This window comes from Arvicanthis niloticus, chromosome 20 (assembly GCF_011762505.2).
Source record: "Arvicanthis niloticus isolate mArvNil1 chromosome 20, mArvNil1.pat.X, whole genome shotgun sequence".
NCBI classification, from domain to species: Eukaryota; Metazoa; Chordata; class Mammalia; order Rodentia; family Muridae; genus Arvicanthis; species Arvicanthis niloticus.
This window is the reverse complement of record NC_047677.1, coordinates 51,677,315-51,689,945: the sequence shown is the minus strand read 5'-3', so window position 1 is coordinate 51,689,945 and position 12,631 is coordinate 51,677,315.

The window sequence follows — 12,631 nt, the reverse complement described above, 5'->3', positions numbered from 1 at the left end:
GAGCAAGAAAGTAACGCTCTTCCAACAAATCCAAAAGAAGATAGCCACACAAAGATAACTTCACCTCAAATAACAAAAGTAACAGGAGACAACAATCACTGTTCTTTAATATCTCTTAACATCAATGGACTCAATTCCCCAATTAAAAGACATAGACTAATGGACTGGATACATAAACAGGACCCAGCATTTTGCTGCATACAGGAAATGCACCCCAGTGCAAAGACAGACTCTACCTTAGAGTAAAAGGCTGGAAAACAATTTTTCAAGCAAATGGTCCTAAGAAACAAGCTGGAGTAGCCATTCTAAAATCTCCAGCCCAAGAACACAAAAGAAGGGACTCATGGCTCTACCTGTATAGGTAGTTGAGGGTGGCAGTGCCGGGCATCAGTGGAAGTGGACAGCCTTGGTACCTGAAAGTTTGGACTCCCTAGTGTTGGGGAATTTCAAGAGCAAGGAAGTGGGAATGAGAGGATGGTGGGAGCATACCATCATAATAATTGGAAGAGGAAAAATGGAGTAAGGGGTTAGGCATTAGTGTAAGTAGAGGGCCTTGGTGCCTGAAAATATGGATTCCCAAGTGTTGGGGAATTTCAAGAGCAGGGAGGCAGGAATGAGAGGATGGTGGGAGCACACCCTCATAGTAATTGGAGGCAGGTAAGGGGTTAGGCATCAGTGGAAGTGGAGGGCCTTGATGCCTGAAAGTTTGGATTCCCTAGTGTTGAAGAATTTGAGAGCAGGGAGGCAAAAATGAAAGGATGGTGGGAGTACACCTTCATAGAAACGCCCAGAATTATATGGATTAGACATGATAGAGGCAGGCAGCCAGGAGACTAGATTCCAGAATTCAAACAATTCTCTTGATACTAAAATTTGTTTTGAGAATTGTATATTGCAGAATACATAGCCTTGGTGTATCTACTCATCAGGCAAGCTGAGCACACCTGCTCAAACCTCTGATGTCCTGAAATTACAGCTGGATGCAGTGAAGACAAAGTGTCAGAGGCTTATCAATTTATTCTTCCCCCAACCCATCTTCTAATATCTCAACACCCATAATCAGCTTGAAAAAGTTAATGAAGAGTCAGAGCCCCTGTTCCCTGGGCTTGGGGACTGAGGTGGTTAATATTGGGCTATCTTTCTAGGGAAAAGTAGTAGTTTGGGTGGAACAGGGAGGATTAGCTAGGATTTATTGCATAGCCATAAGTTACTGGTAGAAATATGTATAATTGTTATTAAGATGAAGTTATAATTTCTTACATGGTACAAAATTTACTTTGATTTCAAATTTAAGGTTTTTATTGGTACAAGCTTCTTATTAATATAAAAGTGAGATGGATATTGTTACTATCATAGGCATTGCCCCTGAATAACACATTTAGGAATACAAGGCTTAGACCCAGTCCTTCTTTAACTTTTTTAACTGATTTGAGATGGTTAGCGTGAATTAAGGGCCTATAGCAAATTCATGGCTTTGAGTTTATTGTTAGGGAGTTTTCTGTATTTTCTTTAGAAATAGCTGAGAGGAGTTAACAGACAGCAGTCCAGATTGCCTTATATGGATAGTTGGTTTTCAATACATCAGAAATCCACAGAATTGACATTACAAATATTTCCACATTAATGTTCATTTTGATTAGAGACCTGTCTGCTCCTGACAGCTTCCTGTCTTGGATTCTAAGAAGAAATTGAGCATCTTTGGAGTTACTCCAGTTGTGGTGAGATAGCCACTAGGCAAGAATTGTCTCTTTCCATCTACAGACAAATCACTGTCCAGAAAAAGACACACTTGCAGAATAGTTGACTGATTATATCTGCCAAGACAGAGTAATCAGCCCTTAATAATTGTGCATCACTAGGTCTGTCAGATGATCCTGGGCCAGAAGGCTGAAGATCAGATGCTCCAACATTCTGTAGTATAGGGACTGTCCAGGTGTTCAGTGGTCTTTATAAATTGGCTATGTTTTAGAAGCTATGCTTTGTGCTTCCCATAATCTCAGTTAACTCAGTCATTCTGGATTTCTGATGGGGTTGAAAACTTATAGTCTCATAGCCAATCCTTGCTGTTTACTTTGAGAGAAAAGATTTGAGAGGATGGTTTTCAGCTGACATTCATCCTAAAGCCAAGAGAAAAAAAAGCCAGGTTCAGAACTAAGTCTTTTATTTAGGAGAGATGACAGAGGTTCTGCTTAGTCAACAAAATGACGGACTGGGTATTAAGTCTATCTTGCACCTTACTGACATAAATTGGTATAGTTATGCTCTAACTGTATATTAAGAGAAAAGTTTTATTTTAACAGGAAGGGTGATATGTAGAAGGAGCTAAGGTGGGAGGAGTACAGAGAGGAGTAGTAAGGAGAGGAGGAGGATAAGGAGAGGAGGAGCTAGGTGATGAGAGAGAAAGAGAAGGGGGGCCAGACATGGAGGTGGATGTTCACATATCTCTGCCAGTCAAAGGTAGTTGATATATCTAGATTGGGTATTAGTTTACACTTCTGATTGATATTGAGCATTATCAAACTTGTAAAGCCTTTGGTTAACATTAAAAAATTGTATAAAAGCAAAAAAGAGAAGGGGATATGGGATAGGGGTTTTCTACGGAGGGAAAATGGGGAAAGGGGATGGCATCTGAAATGTAAATAAAATACCCAATAAAAAATAAATTAAAAAATAATTATTTGTGCTGAAGCAGAGGGAACTCAAGAAAATAAACATGTGATCTAATTACATATACTGCCTTCTCAATAGATGAGGCATCTGTAAATACAGTAAATACAGCAAACATCTTTTCTATGGGCTACATACATAGTAAATTTTGGAAAATTTAAAAGCATGCATAGAGAAAAACTGTAACAACTTGTCTTTTGGATAATGATCACCAAATTTGCCTAAAAAGTTTGTCATGTAATAGGCCAAATATCATTATTTTTCAATAACCAATTTAATTACTATTTGGAATAAGGAATAAACATTTTATCAAAAATGTTTTTAGGAGTCTATCTTACAATATTGTATTAACATGATAATAATTTTATAATAGGATGTTCAAACTTTACTTGTAGATGAAGAAGGATGAATCTACATTAATGGTTTCCTTTGCCAAAGGGCTGCTGTGGGCATATGAGTAGTAATGACACAAACAGCCAACAATTTTTCATAGTTTATATAATTTATCTGTTGATAACTAACAGCTTACTCTACTTTCAGCAAAGCTATCACTCCTTTATTAGTAATTGTCAAGGGGAATTAGGACTTGCATCCCCCTTGAGAATATCAAACAGAGGTTCAAATTCTCTTATGGTAAGCTTAAGATAAGGTTTTAGCCAATTAATATCTCTTAACAACTTTTGAAAATCATTAAATGCAAACAAATTAAAAGCAAACCATTTCCTTTTTGCATGTACACCTACAAGCCAGAAGAGGGCACTAGATCCCACCGCAAATGGTTGTGAGCCACCATGTGGTTGCTGGGAATTCAACTCCAAATATTTTTAATTACGACTCTAGCCTTTAACGGTTGAGCCATCTCTCTAGCCCCATCTATCTATTTTTATTAGAATTTTCTGTGCCACAATTTGCTTAGGATATAACTGAGGTCTCAAATATTGAATAGATATTGCCTTTGAATCTTTTTCTGGAGCAACAAGTACTCCAAAATTTTAAAGCTCGTTATATTAGAGAAAAGCCTTGCAGAAAAAACTCCTTCAGGGAGATCAGCTAATAAAATATCATACAATGAATAATATACACTGAAAGATTTAAACTCTTCTTGTATTAAAGCAACAACAATATATATATTTATAATATATATATATTGCCTTAAATTATATATATATATATATAAATTATATATATAATTTATAAATTATATATAAATTATATATATATATATAAATATATATATAATTTAAGGCAATTACCCATTCTTTGAGGCAAACCTTTCCAATGACATTGTTCCATGGGTTCTCAAAAATTATAAACAAATTTACTGAATGCAAAATTTCCCACCTTTACCAAAAATGTAAAGGAATGGTATAAGGATGATCTTCTAGATCTATAATAATTCTATATGCATTCACTGGAATGGCAGCTGGAGTAGGCAAGTCAGGCTGTAATGCCCCATTAGTTTCATAAATCTTAAGTTTCAACTTTGTTTTGGATTAATTGAATAACCAATCTCTTCTAGCTGAGTGAGAGTATCAGATAAAGACCAAGCCGAAGGCAACCTTGTCCCCTAATAATTGTTACATAACTTAAGATTAGGTCTCTTGCTAGTAATAGATTGAACCCAATATACATTAGAGGAACCAAAGCCATCTCGTCCTCTCTCCTTCTTAACAAATTTGGAAGGAAGTGGATGTAAAGTAACAAAAACAAGTTGAACAATTCTTTTGCCAGCAGGTACAATTATAACGCCATGGGGGAGGCAGACATAATTATAATTTCTCCCTCATAATCACTATCTATAAATCCTGGCCCATAAACTGTTTTTGTGAATGTTTTGGGGTCTTAGATTGACCTTTCCCCTGCACGAAACAAGCAAGGCAATAAACAAATTCCAATTCCGGGAAAACATATTTCTAGGAGCTGGTCATGAAGACCCAGGACAAAAAAAGTTTGTCACCCAAGCTTCTGCTGAGCTCAGTCTGCATGTCTTAGTTCAAATGCAAATGTTCTTAATCACAGCCAGTTTTCTGAGGCCTGACTAAAAGACTAGGCCTATAGTGCACTGCAGTTAGTTTTTTTAATTGGATATTATATTTACATTTCAGATTTTATCCTCTTACCCCATTTCACCACCCAAGAAGTTACTATCAAATCCCCCCTCCTCATGCTTCTATGAGGATGTGTCCCCACCTACCTCCCTACTCCCTGCTCCCCACCCTCAAATTCCCCCCCCCCACACACACACACACTCAATGTTCAGCCTTCATGGGACCAAGAATCTCCTCTCCCACCTATGCCCAAAAAGGCCATCCTCCGCTATATGTACAGATGGAGTCATAGATCCCACTGTATGTACAGATGGAGTCATAGGTCCCATAGGTACCTATGTGCTCCCAGGCTGGTGGTTTAGACCCTGGGGAGCTCTGGTTGGTTGGTATTGTTGTTCTCCTCATGGGGTCACAAACCCTTTCAGCTCCTTCAGTCTTCTCTCCATTGGGAGACACTTGATCAGATCAGTGGTTAGCTGTGAGCATTTGCCTCTGAATTCATCAGACTCTGGCAGACCTCTAAGGAGACAGCTATATCAGGCTCTTGTCATTATGCACTTCCTGACATCCACATCAGTGACTACCTTTGGTGACTGCACATGGGATGGATACCCAGGTGGAATGGTGTCCAGATGACCCCTCCTTCAGTTTCTGTCCCACACTTTGTCTCCAAATTTGCTCCTTGAGTATTTTGTTACTCCTTCTAAGTAAGACTGAGGCATCCACACTTGGTCTTCCTTCTTCATGAGCTTCATGTGGTCTGTGAGTTGAATCTTGGCTATTTCAAGCTTTTGGGATAGTATCCGCTTATCAGTGAGTAGATAACGTGTGTTCTTTGGTGATTGGGTTACCTCACTCAGGATGATATTTTCTAGTTCCATCCATTTACCTAAGAATTTCTCAAATTCATTATTTTTAATAGCGGAGTAATACTCCATTATGTAAATGTACCACATTTTCTGTATCCATTCCTCTGTTGAGGGACATCTGGGTTCTTTCCAACTTCTGGCTATTATAAATAAGGCTGCTATGAACACAGTGGAGCATATTTCCTTGTTTTATGTTGGAGCATCTTCTGGGTATATGCCCAGGAGTGGTATAGCTAAATCCTCAGGTAATACTATGTCTGATTTTCTGAGGAACTACCAGACTGATTTCCAGAGTGGTTGTACCAGCTTGCAACACCACCAACAATGGAGGGGTGTTCCTCTTTCTCCCCATCCTCACCAGCATCTACTATCACCTGAGTTTTTTATCTTAGCCATTCTGACTGGTGTGAGGTGGAATCTCAGGGTTGTTTTGATTTGTATTTCCCTGATGACTAAGGATGTTGAGCATTTCTTAAGGTGCATCTCAATATTCGAATTTCCTCAGTTGAGAATTCTTTGTTTAGCTCTTTACCCCAATTTTAATAGGGTTATTTGGTTGTCTGGAGTCTAATTTCTTGAATTCTTTGTATATATTGGATATTAGCCCTCTATTGGATGTAGGATTGGTAATGATCTTTTCCCAATCTGTTGGTTGCCGTTTTGTCTTGTTGACAGTGTCCTTTGCCTTACAGAAGCTTTGCAATTTTATGAGGTCCCATTTGTCAATTCTTGATCTTACAACATAAGCCATTGGTGTTCTGTTCAGGAACTTTTCCCCTGTGCCTAGGTATTCGAGGGTCTTCCCCACCTTCTCTTCTATTAGTTTCAGTGTATCTGGTTTTATGTGAAGGTCCTTTATCCACTTGGACTTGAGCTTTGTACAAGGAGATAAGAATGGATTGATTTGCATTCTTCTACATGCTGACCTCCAGTTGAACGAGCACCATTTGTTGAAAAAGCTGTCCTTTTTCCACAGGATGTTTTTAGCTCCTTTGTCAAAGATCAAGTGATCATAGGTGTGTGGGTCCATTTCTGAATCTTCAATTCTATTCCATTGATCTTACTGACTGTCTCTGTACCAATACCATGCCATTTTTATTACTATTGCTCTGTAGTACAGTTTGAAGTCAGAGATGGTGATTCCCCCAGAAGTTCTTTTATTGTTGAAAATAGTTCTCAATATCCTGGGGTTTTTGTTATTCTAAATTAATTTGAAAATTGCTCTTTCTATTTCTATGAAGAACTGATTTGGAATTTTGATGAGGATTGCATTGAATCTATAGATTGCTTTTGACAAGATGGCCATTTTTTACAAAATTAATCCTGCCAATCCAGGAGCAAAAGAGATCTTTCTATCTTCTGAGATCTTCTTCGATTTCTTTCTTCAGAGACTTGAAGTTCTTGTCATACAGATCTTTCACTTGCTTGGTTAGATTCACTCCAAGGTATTTTATATTATTTGTGACTATTGTGAAGGGTGTCATTTCCCTAATTTCTTTCTCAGCCTATTTATCCTTTGAGTAGAGAAAGGCTAATGATTTCTTTGAGTTCATTTTATATCCAGCTACTTTGCTGAAGTTGTTTATCATATTTAGGAGTTCTCTGGTGGAGGTTTTAGGGTAACTAAAGTATACTATCATATCATCTGCAAATAGTAAAATTTTGACTTCTTCCTTTTCTATTTGTATCTCTTGACTTCCTTTTGTTGTCTAATTGCTCTGGCTAGGACTTCCAGTACTATATTGAATAGGTAGGGTGAGAGTGGGCAGCCTTGTCTAGTCCCTGATCTTAGTGGGATTGCTTCAAGTTTCTCTCCATTTAGTTTGGTGTTGGCTACTGGTTTGCTGTATATTGCTTTTACTATGTTTAGGGATAGGCCTTGAATTCTTGTTCTTTCCAAGACATTTAACATGAAGAGATTTTGAATTTTGTCAAATGCTTTCTCAGCATCTAGTGAGATGATCATGTGTTTTTTTTCTTTGAGTTTGTTTATATAGTGGATTACATTGATGGATTTCTGAATATTGAACCATCCCTGCATTCCTGGGGTAAAGCCTACTTGATCATGATGGATGATTGTTTTGATGTGTTCTTGGATTTGGTTTGTGGGAATTTTATTGAGTATTTTTGCATCAATATTCATAAGAGAGATTGGTCTGTAGTTCTCTTTCTTTGTTGGGTCTTTGTGAGGTTTAGGTATGAGCCTAATTGTAGCTTCATAGAACAAATTGGGTAGTGTTCCTTCTGTTTCTATTCTGTGGAATAGTTTGACGAGAATTGGTATTAGGTCTTCCTTGAACGTTTGATAGAATTCTGCACTGAAACCATCTGGTCCAAGACTTTTTTTGGTGGGGAGACTTTTAATAACTGCTTCTATTTCTTTAGGGGTTATGTGACTGTTTAGATGGTTTATCTGCTCCTGATTTAATTTTGGTACCTGGTATCTGTCTAGAAAATTGTCCATTTCATCCAGATTTTCCAATTTGGTTGAGCATAGGCCTTTGTAGTAGGATCTGATGATTTTTTTTTTAATTTCCTCAGTTTCTGTTGTTAAGTTTCCCCTTTCAATTCTGATTTTATTAATTTGGATACTGTCTCTGTGCCCTTTGGTTAGTCTGGCTAAGGGTCTATCGATTGTGTTGATTTTCTCAAAGAACCAGCTCCTGGTTTTGTTGAATATCAACAAAGTATCTACTTGGTTGATTTCAGCCTTGAGTTTGATTATTTCCTGCTGTCTACTCTTCTTGGGTGTATTTGCTTCTCTTTGTTCTAAAGCTTTCAGGTGGTCTGTCAAGTTGTTAGTGAATGCTCTCTCCAGTTTCTTTTTGTAGGCACTTAGAACTATGAGTTTTCCTCTTAGTACTGATTTCATGGAGTCCCACAAGTTTTGGTATGACATGACCTCATTTTCATTAAATTCTAACAAGTCTTTAATTTCTTTCTTTATTTCTTCCTTGACCAACTCATCATTGAGTAGAGCGTTGTTCAGTTTCCACATGTATGTGAGCTTTCCATTGTTTTTGTCATTATTAAAGACCAGCCTTAGTCCATGGTGGTCTGATAGGGTGCAAGGGATTATTTCAATCTTTTTGTATCTGTTGAGGCCTGTTTTGTGACCAATTATATGGACTATTTTGGAGAAGGTACCATGAGGTGGTGAGAAAAAGGTATATTCTTTTGTTTTAGGATGAAATGTTCTATAGATATCAGTTAAATCCATTTGTTTCATAACTTCTGTTAGTTTCATTATGTCTCTGTTTAGTTTCTGTTTCCATGATCTGTCCATTGCTGACAGTGAGGGATTGAAATCTCCCACTATTATTGTGTGAGGTACAATGTATGCTTTGAGCTTTAGTAAAGTTTCTTTTATGTATGTGAGTGCCCTTGCATTGGGACATACATCTTCAGAGTTCATCTTGGTAGATTTTTCCTTTGATAAGTATGAAGTGTCCTTCCTTATCTTTTTTGATTACTTTTGGTTGAAAATCAATTTTATTTGATATTAGAATTGCTACTCCTACTTGTTTCTTGGGACCATTTGCTTGGAAGATTGTTTGCCATCCTTCTACTCTGAGATAGTGTCTGTCTTTTTCACAAAGGTGCATTTCTTGTATGCAGCAAAATTCTGGGTCCTGTTTATGTATCCAGTCTGATACTCTATGTCTTTTTATTGGAGAATTGGGTCCATTGATAATAAGAGATATTAAGCTAAAATGATTGTTGCTTCCTGTTATTTTTGTTATTAGAGGTGGAATTATGTTTGTGTAGCTATCTTCTTTTGGGGTTGTTGGAAGATTATTGCTTTTTCTAGTTTGTAGTTTCCCTCTTTGTGTTGGAGTTTTCCATCAATTATCCTTTGAAGTGCTGGATTTGTGGGAAGATATGGTGTAAATTTGGTTTTGTCATGGAATATCTTGGTTTCTCCATCAATAGTGATTGAGAGTTTTGCTGGGTATAGTAGTCTGGGCTGGCATGTGTGTTCTCTTAGGGTTTGTATAATATCAGTCCAGGATTTTCTGGCTTTTATAGTCTCTGGTGAGAAGTTTGGCGTAATTCTTATAAGTCTGTCTTTATATGTTACTTTACCTTTTTCCCTTACTGCTTTTAGTATTTTTTCTTTGTTTTGTACATTTGATGTTTTGCTTATTATGTGACAAGGGGTATTTCTTTTCTGGTCTAGCCTATTTGGAGTTCTGTAGTCTTCTTGTATATTTATGGACATCTGATTCTGTAGGTTAGAAAAGTTTTCTTCTATAATTTTGTTGAAGATAGTTACTGGCCCTTTAAGTTGGAAGTCTTCACCCTCATCTATACCTATTATCCTTAGATTTGGTCTCCTCATTGTGTCCTGGATTTCCTGGATGTTTTGGGTTAGTAGCTTTTTGCATTTTGCATTTTCTTTGACAGTTGAGTCAATGTTTTCCATGGTATCTTGTGCACATGAGATTCTCTCTTCTATCTCTTGTATTGTGTTTGTGATGCTTGTGTCTATAACTCCTGATTTTTTTTTCCTAGGTTTTCTATCTCTAGGGTAGTCTCCCTTTGAGATTTCTTCATTGTTTCTACTTCCCTTTTCAGATCCTGGATGGTTTTGTTTAATTCCTTCACATGTTTGGTTGTGTTTTCTTGAAATTCTTTAAGGGATTTTTGTGTTTTCTCTTTAAGGGCTTCTACCTGTTTACCTCTGTTCTCCTCAAATTTTTTGAGAGTGTTATTTATGTCCTTCTTAAAGTCCTTTATCATCATCCTTAGAAGTGATTTTAATTCTGAATCCTGCCTTTCTGGTGTGATGGGGTGTTCAGGGCTTGCTATGGTGGGAGAGCTGTGTTCTGATGATGCCAAGTAACTTTGGTTTCTGTTGCTTATGTTCTTGCACTTGCCTTTTGCCATCTGGTTAACTCTAGATCTACCTGCACTCACTGTCTCTGACTAGAGCCTGTCTTTCCAGTTATCTTGCTTGTGTCAGAACTCCTCAGGGTCCAGATGTCTCTGTGATCCTGTGATCCTGAGTTCCAACTGCTCTGAGTACAGTGGCTCCTTTAGGATATCTCAGGATATGGTGTCTCCACGGTAGCAGACCAGCTATGTGTCTGCTGCTCTGGGTGCAGTGTCTCCTCTAGGATGTCTCAGGATAAGGTGTCTTCATGGAGCAGACCAGCTAGTTGTCTGCTGATCTGAGTGTAGTGGCTCCTCTAGGATGTCTCAGGATATGGTGTCTGCTGCTCTGAGTGCAGTGGCTCCTCTAGGTTGTCTCAGAATATTCTGTCCACTGCTCTGAGTTCAGTTGCTCCTCTAGGATGTCTCGGGATACAGTGTCTTCATGAGAGCAAACCAGCTGGGTGTCTGCTCCAGCCACAAAACCAGGCAAGGGGCGGAAGGGGAGTGGTATTCTGCAGGGGTGGGGTTTGGTTGCCTGGTGGGTCCTGAGCACTCCCTACTCCCAGATGTAGTTCTGGGTCATAGGGCACTGGGCGACTGTTCTTACCTGCTACTCTGAGTTCAGTGGCCCCTCTAGGATGTCTCAGGATAAGATGTCCACACGGGAGAAGACCAACCAGGTGTCTGCTCCAGCCACAAGGCTGGTTTTTTTTTTAACTTTAATTATCTCTATGTGCTGTATCTTTTTCTCCATAAACATGGGCGAGTCAAAAAATCCAAAACTCACGATTGAACTGCCAACTGTAGTCAATGGAATATTGGCAGTTTAACTATATTTTTAAGCTTCCTTTGCAACATTAGAGTATAACCATAATTTTGAGAAACAAAACCATTTTTAACGATGTAAACAATCTATTTTCTCTAAAATCAACACCAAGTAGATTACCTTTATGTTACAGTTTTGCTGCCAGTTCTTATAAATGAATGCATGATAGTGCAGCTTTTAATGTCTCACTAAAGAGACATTGTTTTTAAAACTTATCTTTATACATCTGGTCTCTGAATGACTCCAAGCCTAAGTTACCAATTTTAAGCCAACTTTCTGTTACCAAGGTTGCAAATTTTTAATCATACCCAATAACTTATAGGTCAACAATCTATAACCAAGACATGCAGAACATATTTATACCTTTAAAACCAATCAGAAACAGATTTTTCTAGCTGTAATTTCCAGATAAAAGCACCTTATCACAGAGATTTTTCTAGGACAAAAAACTCTTAGCTTCCTTATAGAATCTAAAAAACTGCTGGTCCCTTTAAAAGCAGCTTACACCAACAATCAACTTTTGGAAGGGCTTTTCCAGCTCAGTCTTAGCTACAGGTATAAGGTAACTTATCAGCCTCTGCTGTGCATATTAATACTGCCTTTAAAGCCAAGTTAAACTAGACCAAGGGTTGGATCAAGCAATTTTAACAATCTTTTCTTTTGAACATAAAACATAGAATACCATAAAACATAGAACACCGATCATTCAGACAATGAAACAAAAAACAGACAATTGACACATGGGGACATTGGTGTACCAAGAACAAACAATAAACAAAGAAATCAGGATTTCTCCTGTAAAAGCCAGAGAAAATTGCAAGACGTATTTTGAATTTTCTCCTGTTTCTAGGAGAGCTCTAAAACAGCCTTTTCCTTCTTTTGCTGACACAACCCAGAGAGGACAACTGCTTTTCTGAAGCTCTTTCTCTCTCTCTCTCAAATACAAGATCTAACTCTTCATCTTTCTTTAGGAGATATATTGGCAGCTACTGATTTTTACTACTCAGTGCCCTGCCCTTTTCAGTTTTCCAATTCTTTCTAACCCTGCTCCTCTCACCTGAGGCAACTCTTAGGCTGAGGGAAAATACCTATTAGTATTCTCCTAGCCCAGAATTCACTGTTACCTCCTAGGAGAGCTCAAGTTGGGTCAACACTTACTCAACCTAGACCATATACCACTTAAACACACTTCCTGCAAACACAACCATAACTTAGCTAGCACCAATGCTGTTCCTTGCTCACCAAGTGCTTGGGATACTCTTCTCCTTCCATTTTCCGTGGAGCTCCACCCAAGACAGCATTTCTCAGCTGGTCTTCTGTTCTCAGGTCCCAAGTTTCAGGCA